Source organism: Pan paniscus, chromosome 19 (genome assembly GCF_029289425.2).
Source record: "Pan paniscus chromosome 19, NHGRI_mPanPan1-v2.0_pri, whole genome shotgun sequence".
In the NCBI taxonomy this organism is placed as follows: Eukaryota; Metazoa; Chordata; class Mammalia; order Primates; family Hominidae; genus Pan; species Pan paniscus.
This window is the reverse complement of record NC_073268.2, coordinates 49,663,757-49,677,605: the sequence shown is the minus strand read 5'-3', so window position 1 is coordinate 49,677,605 and position 13,849 is coordinate 49,663,757.

The following is a 13,849-nucleotide window of genomic DNA, read 5'->3' as shown; positions in this document are numbered from 1 at the left end:
GGAGTCAGAGACGACTCCTCTCCCTCAGTGCCCTGCTCCACACTTCCCTTCAGCTGGGCCGGCCACTGCTGCACAAGTGGCTGCAGAAATCCCTCCTGGCAGGGACTAAGGCAGGCAGGCTGGGCTGCTGTGCACCCCAGGCCATTTTCTGAGTTGGGAAAAGGGTGCTGTCCAGGTGGTGTGGGCCCTGTAAAGGCAGTAAAGGGTTTCAAGAGGCCTGTCAGTGCATATCATCTGGAGTAGGGTGTGTGCTGGGGAACGGGGAGGAGGAGGACAGAGAAAACAGGAAACTTTGAGCTTGCCTGAGGAAGACCATCCACATGGATTATGAAGGATGGCTCATATTGACTGTATTTTCATCCAAATGTGCAAAACTAATTACTGAATTTTCTTACTGGCCGGAAATAACTCCTGACTTACAGAATATTTTTATTTCCTAGTTATACTTTTCCCTGAGTTACAAAGCAGGCGCATCTGTAGTGATTCTGCACCCCACGCCCTCGCCAGCCCCTGGAAGACACTGGCTGGCCCTTGGCTGAAATGACCCAAATCAAAAGCGCCTGCCTTTCTGCTAATGGGCGTTGGGGAGATTGACCAGCAAAGAGCTATGGACAAGAAGCAGGACTGTACATTTAAAGAGGACAAAAATCAGAGCCCAGTCCCAGGCCTGGGCAGCTCCCGTCAGCGTCCCATCCCCCTTGCTCTGAACCAGCTGTGGCCCGCACTTTTTCCCATGGTCATGCCTGGGAAATGAAGGTGCAGGGACATGCAGGCGAGCTGGGGCGTGGAGTCACATCTGTTTCCAGAACATTCATGCTAAGGGAGGAACAGGGTCCACATTGGAGAATATGGGGCCGGTGGCTGGAAAAAGGGAAGCTAGAGCCACTTTTATTGTTTCCTGGGGTAACAGAAAACTTGGAGCCACAAGTGAGTCCCGGGAGAGTTTGGGTTAACTGGCCCCGAAGCCATCCTGTGTCATGTGTGTATGTGTGTGTGTGTATGTGTGTTCCACTATGTGTTTTTCCCTGTGTGGCCTCTGTGTGTGTGTGTTTGCCTGAACTGGTTTCAGCGGTGAAAATCCTGGTGCTGACATGGACAGAATCCATGAAAGCATTTCGAGTCCTAAGTCAGCTGACCTATGTTGGGATGTGGCACATGTTGCATCGTCTGCCTTTGAAAAGGGATTTTCTGCGAGGGCTTGCAATGAAGGCACTCTGCTCAGAAAATGGCGGCAGGAAGTCATGCCCCCAAAAGGAGCCATCAGTGAATCCCACTATTAATTGTAAGTCTTAGATTCTGGGCTCAATATTGCCATTTTCATGATGTTCAAGTGATATAAAGGGCCAAACAATGTGAATCTCAAAACTAATGTGGGAATAGAATACTTCCTGCTCTTTGACTGTTTAAGCACATACATCAACCTTTCCATATTTTTATTTATTTTGTTGTTGCTTGTTTTGGGTTTAAGGGGAAACTTTCATGATAATTGTACCCTGAAGCCATTTTCCTGGAATGTGTCTAGGCAAGGGATTCCAACTGGAACCCGTGGAGGCCAGGAAAACACTAGTCATCAGGATGTATTGCTTCATCTGGGGAACACTGTAAGGGACTCAACTCCAGGCACTGGTGTCTGGCTCTTGTGCATTTGCTAAATTGACATGACTCCAGGATCTGTAGCAGGCCCACACATCCTTGATGAATACAGTGAAGTCTTGTTTTTACCAGCACTCAGTTGGCCAAATATCTTTTCCAGCAATGAGATATCAGAGGACACAGTGAAGTTATTCAAATTAGGGTGGAAAAATCACCAAAATTCACTTAAAATCATGCTTATTGAAAGTCCCAGTGGGGTCAGGTTAGGTAGTAAATAACAATACAGAATGAATATTTTAACGAGATTCCAATTTTAAGCTTGTCTTTTTTCCTTAATGTTTCATTATTTACTCATTGTACATTCACAGAAATACATTTACTAAGCAAAGAGAATGACATTTGGAAGATAAGTGATTAAATAGTGTCTAAACTAGTTGCAACAACTGACACCACCACCAGTAACATGGGCTGTTCATTGAACTCTGGCAACAATTAAACATCTATTCATCAGTATCTAAGATACAAAAATAAAACTTTCATCTCTAAAATAGTAAGGTATATGTTCAGACAATGCATCCTTAATTTTTTTTAGAGACAGGGTCTCGCTGTGTTGCTCAGGCAGGTCTTGAACTCCTGGCCTCAAGCAATTCTCCCACCTAGGCCTCCCAAAGTGCTGGGATTATAGGCGTGAGCCACCACGCCTGGCCATCCTTAATTTTTAAGACTCCAAATTAAGTTGGAATAGACTGATATATCTAAATCAGATGAAGCATGTTTCCCTTTAAACGAGGGAACTTACAAAACAGAAGTATTTTTGTTACATGAGCTAAGAGGCCATAAAGCCTTATTTGACAGTGTGCTACGTACCCGTGATGGCAGCATGAAGACAAAAACAGGAGGAATCAAAGCAATTGTACTGTGCAGATAACATGGTTCTTTAGGGTCAAAGGAAGGCTTCCTTTGTGCTCTATTAATGAAGCATAGTATTCATGATGCGTGAGCGTGGAATGAAATCCCAATGTCCTTTGGCACAGAACCACACTCATTTCATGAAGTGTTCATGAACTGTTGATGGCTGCTTTTACAAAACCATGGCAGAATTGAGTAGTTGTGACAGAGACCATATGGCCTACAAAGCCTAAAATATTTAATATCTCACCATTTATACAAAAAGTTTGGAGATCTCTGATGTAAGCTCCAAGAAGCAGCCAACTTTGTCTGTTTTGTGCACAGACATTCTAGCTCATAAGGAAGGCACTTTTTGAATTTGTCTGTAATGGATGAATGGACAGACAGATGGGTGGATGGACACACAGATGGATGGACTGTTCCCACACAGTGTTGGAGTTGACCAATGGTCAGACCATGTATTTATGGCAGCAGAATCTACAACCTCATGGGAGCTTATCCCACAGGTTTCAGCCACTTACTGTGAAGCAGGCTTAGAAAAGACCAAGAGTGGGGCTCTCCCAGGAAGAAGTGATAGATGGGGAGCAGGTGGTGCTGATGGAAGGGGCTGAGTGGGGTCCGTGGAGGCCACCATGGGTGAGGAGGACGTGGAGGCTACAGGCGCTGATGGACAGGGGAAAGTTGGCATTAGATGCCAGCCTGCATGACCCGAGAACGCAGAGCAGCTCCCGTGATGAGGCTGTACCCAAACTCCACTTTCTAAATTGCATTTTCTGTCCCTTTCATCCGAATCATCCCTCGCCTATCAAAGGACTTTTCCACCCCTGGCTCCTCCTGTGCTCGCCCACCAAATGCAAGGGAGCTGTTTTCCTCATGCTATGGGCTGTGTCCCCGCAATTCATATGTTGAAGCCCTAACCCTGGTGCCTCAGAATGTGACTGCATTTGAAGACGGGATCTTTAAAGAGGTAATTAAAGTGGAGTGAGGTGATGAGGGTGGTCCTAATTCAATCGGACTGATGTCCTTATAAGAAGAGATTAGAATGAAGGTGTGCACAGAGGGTCAACCATGTGAGGACACAGGGAGAAGACCGCCGTCTACAAGCCAAGGAAGAGCCTGAGGTGACACCGTTTCCCAGGATCCCCGTGGCAGACTGATTGCATTTGATCACTTCCAGGATGAAGAGGGCAGCAAGATGTTCTCCCTGGAAGGGCACTTACTCTGAATATGGGCTTATCTTCTCTGCCCGCAATCCTTCCATGGAAGTATGATCTGTTAACCACAGACCTTTTCACCATCATGGTGTCCCACTCAGAATTGCTCTGACTCAGGAAGCTACTTTATATCAAAGGAATGTGGCAACGGGTCAGTGCTTGTGGAATTCAGTGATGCTGCCTTGTTCCCTGCCTTCCAAAAGCAGCTGATCTGGGAGAATAGTGGAATGGAGATTTTTCTCTCTGAGGCAAAGGAAAAAAAAAAAGAAGTTTACTTGATTATGACTTTCTCTCAATAGAAACACCATATTGCCAAATGCTGCAGACACTAATACGAATGGATGACAAGGCAGCAGTCCTTGCCAGCACACTCAAGCAGGGTCAGAGAAGACACATTGCACTGGGTAGAATCACGGCCCCTGAATTATCCAGGCCCTCACCCCTGGAACCTAGGACAGTTCCCTGACACAGAGAAAGGCTCTTTGCAGATGTGATTTAAATTAAGGTCTTGAGAAGTGGGGGATTATGATAGATGACCCAGGTGGTCCTAAATGCAATCACATGTGTCTTTATCAGAGGGAGGCAGAGGGAGATTTTACTACAGACAGAAGAGGAGGTGGCCATGTGACCACAGAGGCAGAGGGTGGAGGTGGCCAGCAGCCACTAGAAACTGGAGGAGGCGAGGATTGGGGTCTCCCGGAGCCTGCGGAGGGAGCGCGGCCCTGCTGACACCTTGATTCCGGCCCAGTGAGGCAGGTTTAGGACTCCTGGCCTCTGAACTGTGACAGAATAAATATTTGTTGTCTTCAGCCACCAAGTTTGTGCTAATTTGTTACAGCAGCCACAGGAAATGAATATATCCATGCCAAAATTAATACATGCATTCCATTTTATATTCTTTTCCAACCTTAAAATAAAACCAACAAGTGCTTCCAGATTTTCTTTTATAATTCTCTTTGTGCATTCAGCTCAGTAAATGTTCAAAAGGGTAATACGTTTATAAAATGTGATGTCAAATTGCATAAAATTGACCAGACTAAAGGGGAAAATTTACCATTTTATGAAATAAAATATAATTTACAGATCACCAGCATTAATTTATATCATGTCCTGCTTTGGGCTTCCAAATTCTGTTGGCAATTTTACCCTGGAAAAATATCATGAACCAAATAGGAAAACTGGTATTCTAAATACACTTCCTTCATGTGACACATTTCTTGTGTGTGGATGTAATGAGAATTCAAAAAAAGAAAAAAAAGACATGTTTTTATTCCTCCCTTTATTGCCAAAATTTAAGCAGTAAAAACAGGCACCAAAGGAATGAGTTAAGATACATTTAGAAGAGGACAAGTGGAAGCCAGGCAGGGCAGAATTCTAAGATGAGGGTCAAGATCCTTACCCTCCTCCTTAGCGGTGGCCCTGGGATGTGATGCGATGTCACTCCTCTGATTATGGCACATTACATGGCAAAGACGATTTCCGCAGATGCAGAGATACAGGCTCTTCTCCTGATGGTCTTCAAGGGGAAAAAGCCATGTTGTGGAGACAGCCATCTGGCAGGAAATGGATAGGCTTTAATCCTTCTTTAAATGTTTGGTAGCATTCAATAGGGGAGAATGCTGTAGTTTGCATGTTTGACCCCTTAAAAATCTCACGTTGAGATTTATCCCCAGTGTTGGCGATGGGGCCTAATGGGAGGTATTTGGGTTATGGGGGTGGATTCCTCATGAATAGATTAATGCTTTCCCTCAGGGTGAGTGAGCTCTTGTTCTACTAGTTCCTGGGAGAGCTGGTTGTTAAAAAGAGCCTGGCACCTCCTCCCTCTCTCTCTTGCCTCCTGTCTCGCCCTGTGACCTCTGTGCACACTGGCTCCCCTTCCCCTTCTGCCACGAGTGGAAGCTCCTTGAGGCCTCACCAGAAGCAGATGTTGGTGCCATGCTTCCTATACAGGCTGCAGAACTGTGAGCCAAACAAATCTCCTTTCTTTATAAATTACCTAGCCTCAGGGATTCCTTTATAGCAACACGTAACAGACTAAGGCATTTGCTGTTTTGTATAAATGGAATCACACAACATGTGGCCTTTTGTGACTATCTTGTTTCACTTAGCATCATTTTTTCAGCATTCATCCATGTGGTTGTGTGTATCAGGACTTCATTCTTTTTATGGCTGAATAACAATCCATTGTATGTATACACCACATTTGATGCACTCCCCACTCCTTCATCTGTTGCTGGACACTTGGGTTGTTTACCCCTTTTGGCTGTTATGAATAATACGGCTATTAACACTGGCATGCAAGTATCTGTTTGAGTCCCTATTTTCAATGCTTTCGGGATTATACCTAGGCATGGAAATGCAGGGCCGTATGGTAATTCTATGTTTAACTTTTTGAGGAAACTCCATGCCGTTTGCCACAGCGGCTGCACCATTTTCCATTCCCACCAGCAATATACAAGAGTTCCAATTTCTCCACATCCTTGTCAACACTTGTTATTTTCCATTAAAAACATTACAGGCATCCTAGTAGGTATGAAGTGCTATCTCATTATGGTTTTGAGTTTCATTTCCCCAGTGACAAATGATGTGAGAATCTGGTGGCCCAGTGGGCTTGGAGATTCACTGGGCTGGATGGTGGGAAGGGTTCACCTGCCTCCTTCGTGCCCTCCCAGAGCTCAGGATGCTTTGTGATGTGGGCCTAAACTCTAGTCAGGAGAGCACATTCTCTGCTCAGGTGCCTGAGGTGGCTGTGAGCTTCAGATGATGAAGAATTTTGTTTGGTTTCTTCTGCATTTTAATGAGCCCTGGAACTTTGGTTCCATTTTTTCATTTGTATGGAGTTGGGATCATCTTTCTGCCATCTGACTGCATTCGGTGGTGTCCACATTTTCCAGTTTGGAAAAAACATGTACCCAAATCAGGTAATGAAACCCAAGGGCTGCCCACTGAAGCAGTAGGCTTTCATCTTCCCTTCTCAACTCCCATTTTTCTAAATCTATTATTGGGATGGAAAGACCTAGGGATGGGGACTCTTGGGAGATTTAAACATCAGTAGTCTAGAATAGGTTGGGCAGGGCAGAGGCTGAGCAGGGCAGTAGTCTAGAATAGGTTGAGCAGGGACCCCCTTCTAGGCATGGGGCAGGCTTCCAGGGCTAAGCCCCACACTGCAGTGCAGGTTGTGGACCAGCTTCCCTGCCCCCTGCCACCTGCCCAATGCAGGAGTCTCTGGGCCATGCCATTCCCTTTTGGTGGGCTGGGCTGGATAGTGCTGCTGGCCTCTGGCAGGCTGGTGGGACCCACAGGAGCTGTCTCAGGGGCTGGACCCTGCAGAATGCAGCCTGCATGTGCCTGAACAACTGAGATTCCATGCCCCACAATTTAGAAATCCATGTAGAAAAGAATTCTTTATTTGAGATTGGTGGAGAAGGATCAGAAGACCATATTTTAAAAATCAATGTATATATATGTATGTATGTATTTATTTTTTATTTAGTTTTGCACCTACACTATACACAGGATCAATCAATTTTAAAAATGAATAACATAGAAATGAGACAGATCTCAATGAAACCCATGTAAGATTATTGATCACATGATTGTTAATCACGCTCTCTCAGCATCTCAAACTCACCAAAATGGACCTGCCTCCTGGATTCCGTGGTGAACAGGTTGTGAGAGTGTCCCTTCTGGTTCTGCTCACAGGCTACAGAGGGCAGCAAACAGGACGAGAATCTGTCATCGACTCAAGAGCAGCCAGAGACCCTTAGCAGTGGAGGGAGAAATAGGTGTACGGGACTCAAGACCCCTCGCCCAGGAAGATGAGCAGGTCCTGCACCCCAGTTCCTGCCATGGGGTCCAATAAGAGGAACTTAGTGTCAGTGATTTCTTCTTCTGAAGAGAGGGAAGGGTAAACCTAGCCATGGCATGAAGCCTTGGGCAGAGCCCAGGCCCACTGAGCAGCAGAGCCATCTCTTTGGTAAAGGGCATATGGACACCCAGAGACAAGTGAGCCATTGCCTGGAGCCTCCAGAGGATGGCAGGCTCGTGCCTGGAGCCAACACAAGGAAAAGAAGTCCACCCAAGAGGGTGCTCAAGGCCCAGGCAGAGCCACCCTGTGATTGCAGGGCACCCACCTCCCCGAGCACAGCAGAGGGCAGAGGGCTGCAGCTCTGTGCGCCTGAGTGTCAGAGAGCTCCACACAATAAGAAGGTCACAGGCAGTGTCCAAGAAACCAAGCAACCTTGCAGTCACCCACTCCCAGGCTTCTAGGGAATGTTTTCCCAGCCAGATCCTGACAGCCCGGACCAGAGCAGCAGGGCCATGGGCTATGCTCACACATGGCAGTTTCCTTGAGTCACCCAGAAAGTCCTCCTCCATCCTCAATCCCAGCAACATGATGGCCTTACTTCCCACTACCAGCCACGCTGAATCTTCCTGAATGGATGCATTTATTTACCAAGGAAGGACAGTGTTTTTTCCTCTCTGTGCTGAGTTTGGGGGAAGTTTAGAATATCCCAGGAACTGGGGCTGAGGGAAAAGTTTGGCTTCAGCTCTTTCAGAGAGCCGGCTTGGACTTCTGGAAACTGACCAGCACCTGGCAGGAGGTTTGAAGCCATGTGGGACACCCATGGTCATCCCAGGTTTCTTTACTTGTTTCTGTGAATACTGCCTTTAGAAAACCAATACAAAAAACAACAAACAAACAAACAAACAAAAAAAACAAAAAACAAACCCAAGCACTCAGGGACTTAGAAAGTGAGAAGACTCATCAAAGAACAAGCGTCAGGACCTGGTCTTGTCAGTCCTTCCGTGCCCTCGTTCTACTGAACTGCATAGCCACCAGGGTGCCGGGGCTGCACGGGAACCAGACAGTCACAGTTCTACTGTTCAGTCTCCAGGGCAAAAAGAGACCAGAACTTTACATATCCTGAACATGGAACTAAGATTTGGGAGTCTTGAGGCTCTAAGTTCAGAAGGGTGAGGAACAATGGCCATGACTGAATATTTGGGAGGAGAACTGCTTTCACGTGTTCCCAGAGGTCCCATCCACCCCAGTTGGAAGCTGGGGACACCAGCACTGCTCCCCGACTCTTAGCTTAGCCTCAGCTGACCCCGAGCTTCCCCTGCCCCTCCCTGTATGGGAACCCAGCACTCCTGGCCCAGCCTGTGTCTTGACAGTGGGGAGGGAGGCTGAGGGGCAGGCAGGAAGGGCAGAGCCCTGGCACACCTGGCAGTGGAAGGAGAAGCTGTTACCAGGCAGGGCAAAGAGCACAGGGAGCCCCACAGGTCTTCAAGTAGCACTCGCTTGCTCTCCAGCCACTGGAAGGAGCTGGTGCCATGCTAGAGACATGGAAATTAACTCACAGCCCACCACCTTCCCCCCACCACAAGACAGCCCCGCCTGAAAGTAGGCATACTTACCTTAAAAAAAAGCTCATATGGACAGGCAAAGAAACTGGCAAAGCTAATGCAATTTTGAAAAACAAGGCCAGGGGAGGTGGCTCATGCCTGTTATCCCAGCACTTTGGAAGGGTGAGGTGGACAGATCACTTGAGGCCAGCTATTGGAGACTGGCCTGGCCAACGTGGTGAAGCCCTGTCTCTACTAAAAACACAAAAATTAGCTGGGCCTGGTGGCACACACCTGTAATCCCAGCTACCCGGGAGGCTGAATCGCTTGACCCCAGGAGGCGGAGATTGCAGTGAGCCAAGATTATGTGCTGCAGCCTGAGCAACAGAGCGTGACTCTGACTCAAAAAAGAAAAAAAAAGAAAAAAAGAAAAAAAAGAAAGAAAACAAGAACAAAGTTGCCCCTATTTCAACACTTTTAACACAGTGAATAAAGACTGTGCCCATAGGCAGAGGGAGAGACACTTCGATCAACAGGACAGAATGGAGACCCAAATTAAAGTGCCCAAGTGATTTTTGACAAATGTGCTCAAGCAATTCATGGGGGGAAAGGTGGCCTCTCTGTCACATGGAAGTAGGGAAATCGCACATCACAGGCACAGCAAGCAGGCAGGCAGAGAGAGAGCTCCTGACCTAGACTCTGAAGCCTCACCGTGTACAAACATTCACTCGAGGTGGATCACACACTTCAATGTGAAATGCAAAACTGGAAAACTTTAGGGAAAATGATTCTAAGGGAAAAGTTAGATACCTAGGGCTAGGTAAAGATCTTTGAAGGCTTGACCGCAAAAACACGATCTGTAAAGAGAAGTGGATAAATTGGAAGTCATCAAAATAACTCATGCTCTATGAAAGACCCTCGTAAGAGGATGAAATGACTAAACACAGACTGGGAGTCTGATCCAGGACTCACATCCAGAACATATAAAGAACCCTCAAAACTCTTCAATAACTTGATTGGGCCATGATCAGCCTCCTGGCCTCCCCTCCCTGCCTAGAAGTTCCCAGGCTCCTGGGCGCCCTCTTGGAATTAGAGAATCTTTCGGGGTCCCTGGAGTGACTTTCCTTCTTGCATGTATGACAGGAAGGGGAACCCAGGCAGGAATTTACAGACACTGTACTCATCCTAATGGAATGGGCATCTATTGCATGAGACACATCACAAGCCATTGCCCAACAGCAGAGAGACTATGGCAAGGACAAGAGGGACATGCTGCATGGGGCAGGTTGCAGGCCAGAGTGCAGCCATGCTCCGGGGCCTCCCGGGGAGATGGGGTGCACGTCCAGGTGGGGAAGTGGGCTTTCAGGACAAGAGGAGGGATGGCTTTCCAGGGCTGGGGCCAATTCCTTCCTCATCTTCCATCTCTCAATTCCACATTCTTCCTCGTCTCTCACTACAGTCATGGGGGCTGAATTTCTGAATTCCTAAGACTCCCCTCTCCCGGGGAACTGGTGGCTGTCCTGCCCACCTCTCGGATGGCTCCTCCCATCCCTGGCCACATCCACCCCTGGATGCTTCTTGCCCTCACACAGTCCCACAGCCAGCCCCACAACTGAGTGCCCACAGTGTTTAGAATCCTGCAGCCGCTGGCCCCAGGCTTTGACTCCATGGGCTGAGGCCTTTAAGGACATCGACAGGACCGAGCCAAAGGAGCGCCGCCCACCCAGCCAGAGAACACTGATGCAGGGAGATGGAAATAGGATTTAGTTACTGAGACCTTGTTTACACAAAAATATTCTAAGAGAACTCATAGATGGGAGGGAGTAAACCAGTCTCTGTGGCCCATGGAGAGAGGCTCGGGACAAATGGGGTCGTGGAGAGGAGCCGGGAGCAGAGGATGAAAAGCAGGAAGTTTCAATGTATGTGGTTTAAATGGCCTGGCTCAGCAGGACCCCAGGGTTTCCAAGTCCACTCCTGGTGAGGCCCTGAATAACTCATCTCTGCAGGCAGCAGGGAGCCACTGCAGGTGTGGGAGGGAGGGAGGGTCATAATGAATAGTGGGTTTGAAAGATTCCTAGGGCATTTTCTTCCTAATCTCATGATGGGGTTAGGTAAGCAGCCTTGGCCTCAACCCCGCTCCTGCTGCTGCGTCTGACCTCAGATTCTGCCTCTGGGTCTCCAGGCAGAGGTGTTGCTGCCCCGGAGAGGGTGCTTGACCTTCCAAGGGTTCCCACTGCTCAGAGGCACACAATTTAGCATGTAATTAGAGCATCGAACAGGGAATACTGTGCTAGTCCCTAGGAAACATTTCCTCTGGGCACAGTCCGCTGGATATGCTGCAATTGCACCCAATGGCCCACCCACAGGCTTTGATATCACAGATCCATTTTAGACCCTTTCTCACAAAGGAATGGAAAGAAAAGAAAGTTGAATGCAAATTAAGTACACTCTGTCACAGCCTCGCTATCAGGGTTTCCTGGATCTACAGCATATAAACCTTTCAAACATCACACTGACTACAAAGCAGTCATCGGAATGATCCTTTTGCCAAATATTCAAAGAAAAGAAGCGCAAAGCATTTACAAAGGTTCCAGAGGGTGCAAAGAAAGCCTTTCTATTGCTAGGCATAAAGCTATCACAAAGCAACAGGGCTGTGAGGGTCCCCAGAACAAATTAGTACATACAAAAAGACTAAGTTGCTCTCTTCCACTGGAGCTAGGAACACCTTGAAAAAAATGAACTGGGGTTGAAGGCAGCTGACTCAATTACATATATCTATATCTACACACACACACACACACACACACATACACACACACGCACACACATATTTTGCCAGATCTAAAATATACTACAAAGTGTCTCTACTAAAGCCATAATATACAGCACAGCAATAGACCAGCTGACCCATGAAGACTACAAAGCCTGGAAATATCCCAGCTATGTGTGGGAATTTGGTATATGATAAAGGCATCATGTCAAATCACTGAGGAAAAGACGGACTTTTAAATAAATGGTGCTGGGAAAACTAGATGGCCATCCTGAAAACAATGAGATTGGGTACACATCTCACATGTCACACAAGATCAAACTCCAATCGACTGGAGATTTAAATGTGGAAACTGAAACCATGTAAGAACCAGAAGTGAACATGAGTAATTCTATGAAAACCTGGGTGTAGAGAAGGCTTTTATCATTATGCTTCAAAGAATCTGATGCACTCACAGAATGAACTAGCAAATTAATACATAAATATTAAATGAAACCTTTTTACATGGCCAAAAACACCATAAATGACAGCAAAATACAAGTAAAAAATTGGGAGACAATGTTTGCAGCAGATAGAAGGTTAATCTAGCTAATATTTGAAAAGTCTTGAAATTGACAGAATAAAAAGAAAAATGTGAATACAAATGGTCCTTAAAGCATCTCTTTGAATATTTGCAGCTCAGATGCAGAGACCCTAGGGAATCCTGCTGTTGGCCACCTGCAGGAGGAAACGAAAATGAGACTGCTCAGGACTGTGGGGTGACCCCTACAGTTCTCCCTGGACATGGCCTGTTCAGACTCAAACCCAACCCACACCCCAGGTGTGTAGAAGAAGCCTGGTGAGGGCAGGAGGGAGCAGTGAGGGTCCACAGAACCTTCAAGTCCACCAGATGTGGCCCACCCTGAGGGCCAGGATCCCAACCTAGGCACTTGGTGGCTGAGGAAACCATGGTGGGTGTTTGGATGATTCTGCCTGGGCCTGTGTCCAAGGATGCAAATGACTACCCTCAGTGATTCAGCCAAGGCCAGGGAGGCCTCGCCTTGGTCGGGGAGCAGTAGGTGGCAAATTGGAGTCCTGGCTGGGCAAACAGGAGCCTTGGCTGAGTTAGTGTGACCCAGGATGAGTCAAGGCTGAATGAGTTGGGTGTCCAATCCTCTTGCTGGTGGGTGGGGGTCACGTCCCCTCAACTGGAAACAGGGTGGGCTCTGAGACAGCTGTGCCCACTGAAGGGCAGGGAAAGATTCACCTGCTGGTTCTGGCCCAGGACTGAGGACACTGGCACCTTTCCCTGCCTGTCTCTTGGGGCTTTCTTTTCATGATCCCTGAGCCTCCATGGAAGAAGTCCAACCACCTGAGACCAGCAGGCTGGAGGCCAGGTGCAGGTTCTCTGGAAGCAACCCTTCCAAGGCACGAGTGTGGCCATCCAAGTCTGAAACCAGCCCAGACACCACTGAAAACCATCATGCGTCCCAGGTGGAGACCACATGGAGCAGAAGAATCTTACAGGAAGGAATTGGGATTCCTAGAAGTATTCTTGGTATGACGGTCATACAAGTCCATAGAAAGACACACAGGTATTATAATGGTTGAGTTTGTTCCATGGAAACAGTGGGACTAATTATAAATCTCATTAAAGGATATGAGCGAAGACTGAGGACCAAACTCCTGTATAGGTTAAGTGTGTGTACATAGATCTTCTATTTACTTAGAACTCTTCAGGAAATTTGCATGAGAAATGGCCAATGACTATCTCTTGGAATGAGAGCCAGAGGTGATGAATGGCATTTTATTTTGATTTTACACACTTTTCACTGTATGATCATTTTATACTAAATATGCATAATACAAATAAAATCTTCTGATAATTAGTCACATAAATATGAGATTCACAATATGAGAGATAAAAACATCTAAAAACAAAAGAGACCCAGGAAATTGCATCATATGTGATCCAATCCTATCACTTTAAAATTATCCAAAGGAATTATGCACATTTGTTAAGATTTTAAATAAT